The following is a 6,490-nucleotide window of genomic DNA, read 5'->3' as shown; positions in this document are numbered from 1 at the left end:
AAGGAAGATGATAATTCATTGAGTCACCCACACAATCAACTTGTAGGACCAAAAAAATGGGTTAAAAGCATAACATACTATGAGAAAATCACAAAACTCAATAATCATACGTTAGCACCCACTAGTCTACCATGAAAGACAAACTAATAGAGAAAGCAATAGAAACCCCCTTTTTCATTTGTAACTCCCATGTTCTTCTTTCTTCTACAAATGATTGTAGCTCCAATTTTCCTATAATGCACACAAAATTGAAGCCAAGGCCTATGATGTGGATAATGCCATGAGAATACTTGAAGTGTGATTTTATGTGAGAGAGAGAATGCAACATGCAAAGAAGTGGAGACTCAAAAGATTTAAGGATTCAAGGACCCAAGGTGAAAGAAAGAGTGTTCATTTTATAATCAACACTCAAAGTGAGGGCATTGGATTTGTCACCCATAGATGTGAGATGTGGCAAGAGATTCCTATGACTCATATGATAGAATATGCCAATTGTGAGGTTCTATGACACATGCAAGTCAAACTTGGCTAAATGTGGAGGAAAATCTATGACATGTCATAAGACACCTCAACCCACTTAAAGCCAAGAATCTATGACAAAGAGGTCAAATAGAGACATGCATAAGAGGTAATTATATTTGATTATGAAAAATCTCAGCCAAGTGTCAAAGGAGAATCCACAAGGTGTCATATCCAAGTGTCATGATGATGGAGTATTTTATGGAATATTTGAATTAAAAATCCTCTTATTCCACAAAATAAGAATTAGTAGAAAATGGAATTAATGATGGAAAATGGAACTTAGGAAATTAAGAATTTCCATGGTTTGTAGATAATGAATCAATTAATTAATAAAATTAATTAATTGAGGATGATAATTGGGAAGAATAATTAGAAATAATAGGATTAAATTATGGGTTATTTAATCCTATAGAGAAAATTAGCAGATGATTGGCCAAATTGGTTAAATGAATGCGACTGTATCCTTTGATGAAAATGAAATGATGATGGATATCGAATAAGATGATGAAGGGGTAGACCAAAACCATGGTCAAATTAATTGATAGATCAAAATTGATAACATGCCAAGGACACATGACATGAATAAATTGATATTTAACATTTAACCGACATTATAAATGCTATAGGATTGAAATTGATTGATAAGGTTCGATCATAATAACACTGACGGACATTGTCAATATTATTAAAATGGTTGATGATGCCATGATATGAAATTGAAATCCTCAACAATGTCAAAGATTGAATGACATGAATGATAGTTTGACCTAGCACTGAGAGCCATGACAGTACTAAGGTCAGATTGATAAGATTGATAGGTTGATAGGTATCCAAGGCACTGAAAGCCACAAAAATACCTAGGATAAGATGAATGATAATTGATTTGGGATGTTTGATACATTTCAAGTTGATTAGGACTGATTTTGAGTGATTCCAGGTTGATTTTGGGTGATCCCAAGTTGATTTGATATAATTTTGAGTTGATTTGATATGATTATGAGTTGATATAAAATTGATTTGAAAGGGGATACAAATGATGAAATATGGTCAATCTGGCCAAAAGATCAAAGTTAGTAGAATGAGAAAATTGGAATAATTAGTATGAAGAAGTGATCAGGTCGTATATGTGAAGCATTTTTGAGCATCTACATTTTGCCCCTCTTTGATACAATGTGATTTAGAGCATTGTATCAAAGAATAACTGATGAGAAAGCCACAACATGCCCCAATAGGGATGATATATATTGGTGCCCCCTCAAGAAATTGACAAAGATAAGCATATGATAATTCAATTTATTGACAACAAGAAGACAAAACCATAGCAATTGACAGATCGCAAATCAAAGCTAACATGTGAAAGTTATGATGTCTAGAGTGTAAAACAGGATCACTTCAGAGCCCAAGAATGATTGCATGGGTTACAACTCAAGAAAAAAAAAAACTGATGAAAATGATATTTCATGTTTTTTTCAACAAAGATATGAATCCAATGCAACTGACAGATTGCAAATCCGAGTTAAAATGCAAAAGTTATAGGCTCTGGAGTGCAACATAGGGGCTCTTGGAGCAGTTCTGGGTATCCTAGGTCCCCAACTGCACCCAAAACTCAACCAAGTGCGTCATTGATGCACTTGGTCAGCCCAAGTGCATGATGATAGTACCAAGTGTGTCAATGACACACTTGGGAAGCCCAAGTGGTCTCAAAAAGTGCCAAATGTGCCCGAGAAGGCTCCGGGGCCCAGAATCAGCCCGATTGGACTCGAAATGACATGAAACTGTGCGTGCATGCCCAAAATGATGGGAAGATGTTAGAACATGAGGGAAATCATAAAAAATGGTTGTATTTGTTCAAAGATTATGAGACAAATGTTAGACTAAGGTTGAACTAGGTGGAAAGCCATAGAAAGTTGATCGACAGCGTAGGATGATGCAAGAATGCATAAATGCAAGATGAAGATGATTTGGTGAATCAGAAGACATGATCATTGTGATGGAGAATGATATGATGAAGAAAGATGAGATGAGGAGATGTTAGTATGATGGAAAGACTTGTGTTTCTAGAAAGTGCACTATATGTCAAATGGAGCTCTATTTTAATATGGCAAATGGAATGAAATGCATCATGGCATAAAGGGCCAGAGTGTAAATGCAAGCCTTTTGCGTAAACAAGGACAATGCAAATAGAGAATAACCTTTTCCTTCCTGAGGCATATGTACATGCCCCAGACTCTCAAAGGTACATTTTAACAAACAAAAATGGAAAAAGATGACCATGAACCATCCTGGCCACTCTCATAGATCAATTTATATCATCGAGTAGCATAGGGACATTATCAAAGAAAAAATAAATCACTCACTAAACAGCATGAGCCAACAACTATTCTTGTCCATTATTATGTTCTTGTTAATGTTTTAGGTGTGTAGATAGTGTTTGACATGTTGATTATGTGATAGTTTTGGTTATGGATTCAGTTGATAATTTCATAGTGATCTGTTGGATTGATTGTTGGTTCCTATTGTACAGATATTGTGATTGGAATTGAAGCGTAGTGCTTTGATGTTTAGTCTGCAAAGTGCAAGTGTTTACACAAAAGGGGTGGTTATCCACAATGAGTATGTATAAGCTTTATTGTAAATTTTTGACAGGTTTTGTGATTTTTAGGGTTTTGTGGGGATATTTGATGTTTTTACATGACTAGTTTCTTCAGGACATTTTATGATTTTTAGGGTTTATTTCAGGACAGTTTATGATTTTTAGTGCTTTTTTCAAGACATGTTATGGTTTTTAGTTATTTTTTCAGGATCATATTTGAATGTTTAGGATTTTTTTTGAGGACATTATGTGATTTTTAGTGATTTTCTCAAGACATTTTATGATTTTTAGGGATTTTTTTAGGACATTTTATGATTTTTAGGGATTTTTTCAGGATCATATAAGCATAAACAAGTGTTAGCTCCAATCGGTTATTCGATAGGTCTAATGGATAAAAAGAACTTAGGGATATGCCCCCAGTTCAAATTCAAACTCATGCTCCATGTAGGTAATATGCCCCCAAACATGACGCAAACTATGTACAAAGGCCAATGACAGAGTGTGTGTGCAGACTAGTGATGCTTCGGCAAGGTAACAAAGGACATTAACCAGTTCATGAGCCATGATAAGGAACCAAGGATGTCTTGTAATATGAAGGGTATGATCAAGGAATGATAGAGGGGGAAAAGACCAGATGGAATCCTGGTAGATGGAGGAGCAATAACTGATTACACATGGTGCCTGTTTGCCAGGTTTTCACCATGGTACTTGCCCAAAGCGCCTGTTTGCCAGGTTTTCACTTTTGGACAGAATTTTTCTCTTGACTTAAATTTTCATGCCAAAATGCCTGTTTGCCAGGTTTTCATCAAGGAATCCATTTTTTTCATGACTTTTTTCACTTTTTTCTTTACTTTTTTCATGACTTTTTGCTATTTTTCTGATATTTTTTAGGACTTTTTGCTATTTTTTTGGTATTTTTTTAGGACTTTTAGATGGAATCAAGAATGTCACTGACAAATGCTGAGAAGATATCTATTGTTGATGCTGCTAGCTAATGAGCTTTGAATCCATGATTGACCATAACTACATAGGATTTGTTCTAAGTCTGTAGATAAAATCAAACCACTAAAAAGGCCTCGAGAGATACCATCATGTACCGTACGTAAGACAATGTCTATCTCTTGCGAATCAAGGCATTTGAGGATAATTGGGTCAATAGAAATTGCATGTGGGATGTTATTGATAATGACATATGCAAAGGCTTGTTGGATAAAGAATTGATTTTGGTTATTGGACAAAGTAGGTAGCTGGTTTTGGGGATAAACAAAGGGATATAAGGGAGGGTTGGGAGGGTTGAGACCAATGACCTTCCACATGAATGCTAATTTAGAGAGCTCCAAAAGACTTTGTGGCATGTTGAACACTGAAACACTGATATTCATGGCATCATATTTTTCATTTTGTATCATTGGGAGCTTCTTAGCTTTTGATTTGTTATGGTCTAATGGTGCCTTTCGATTTTCACCAAGAGACCTATGCTTGCTATCTTTTTTTCTTTTTGCTTTGTAACTAGAAAGTGGAGTTGGCTCCCCAAAATATGCCAATGTGTTCTCTTTAGGAGAAACTAATTCTTTATGATCTTCAGTCATAATGCCTTCGAAGTCCATTATGAGAGTGTCATCATTATCGAATCAATCAAAAATTGGTGGTCCACGTTGGTCCCAATCCAAAGGTTTAGGATAACTTGAGGAGATGTCATCATCAGTGTTGAATGGGCTTTGGTTGAAGGTAGATATATGGGTAACTGATTCAACTAGGTCATTGGGGTTATGTTTAGAGGCTAGGGGAATTTTGGTTTCAAGTGGGATATCCTCAAATGCCTTTTCATCATTTGAAACATCCATAGTCTTACACATAAGTACCGTAGTACTAGGAGGACCTATTCGTAATGGTTTAAATCCAAGCCCCAAACTAGGAGGTTGTCCTTCTATAGTTATAGGTTTAATGATTCCTTATTTCTGAGATCCAAGACCACTATAGCCATCATAGGCTTGTTTTTGCATGATGGTAAACCCAATCCCATACTTGCTAGGAGATATCAAAGTGGGTTCTTGTTCTACTTTTGCTTTCTCAATACATACGGATGTATTCTCATTGATAGGAGTATCATTCTTTGTACTGATGGGAGAAAGTGGTGACTCCCTAATGTGAGAGACTTGAGACATAAAGTACTCTCCACACCCATTGTATTCAATCTTCATCTTTTCCTTGGCTTTACTGAGCAGTATATCAACATCCACATACTTAGAGGAATTTGTGGGTTGTGCTTCATTGTTTGTTGGGATTTGGAATGCAGTAGCATCTCTTAGATTAGCAAAAAACTTGAAAGGATCTAGATCGCCAGGGATGGTAACCTCTATGTTGTGATAGGAAAACTTCAAACAATGATTATATGTAGAAGGGACTACTTTCATAGCATGAAGCCAAGGGTGTCCTAGTATCATGTTGCAATTGATTTCAATGTCTAGGACATGGAACAATGTGTCTTCAGTAGTTGGACCAACTCTAACAAGTAATGTGATGATGCCCCTAGAGAAGTTTTCACCATCATCATAAGCTTTTATTATGATTATTTGAGACGGATCCACATCATCTTCAGAATAACCCAAATTGTTGACAACCTTAAGAGTATAGATGTTCAGTCCTGCTCCTCCATCTATTAAGACACATCTTACTTTGGCATTATGGAAGAAGACTTTGAGATAAAGGGGATCATTATGGTTAGGTTTGTCCTTAGGAATATCTTGAGGGGAAAAGGTGATATGCTGTGACACAGATAGGTTCCCAACCATGGCTTGGAACTGGGAAACATCAATGTTATCTAGGACTATTGACTCTTTAAGGGCTTGCTCCAAAATCTTTTGGTGTTGGGGGGATGCACGCAGTAGATCCAAAATGGATATTTGTCTAGGGGTTTTTTTGAGTTGTTCAACAAGGCTATAATTAGATGAAGTAGGAGCAGTAGGTCTACTTGGAGGTACAGGTCTAGCAGAAGTAGTAGGTCTAGTTGGGGCTACAGGTAGGGTGATCTTGCTACGACATGTAGTGATAGCACAACGAGGGTCTTCAGGCTTCAATGTGAATGTGGATATGCAAAAGTCAAACTCATTAAAGCAATTGATGGTGTAGTCATAGATGGTGCATGTGTAATTCAAATTACCTTGTGAGTTTGAGTTTGAACTTGAGGGTTTCTCTTTTTCATGATTACCCAAAGGATCTTTGAAAATAGTATGATCAGAGTTGGATGCTAATAGTGATGGATCAACTGTGATTACACCATCATTAATAAGATCTTGTATTGCATGTTTCAATTGTAAGCATGATGAATTCTTGTGTCCTTTGGTGCGATGGTAATCAAAATACTTTTTGTCATCC

Source organism: Cupressus sempervirens, chromosome 3 (genome assembly GCF_028749045.1).
Source record: "Cupressus sempervirens isolate cs-2001-9-10 chromosome 3, ASM2874904v1, whole genome shotgun sequence".
Classification (NCBI taxonomy): domain Eukaryota; kingdom Viridiplantae; phylum Streptophyta; class Pinopsida; order Cupressales; family Cupressaceae; genus Cupressus; species Cupressus sempervirens.
This window is presented reverse-complemented; position numbering follows the sequence as displayed.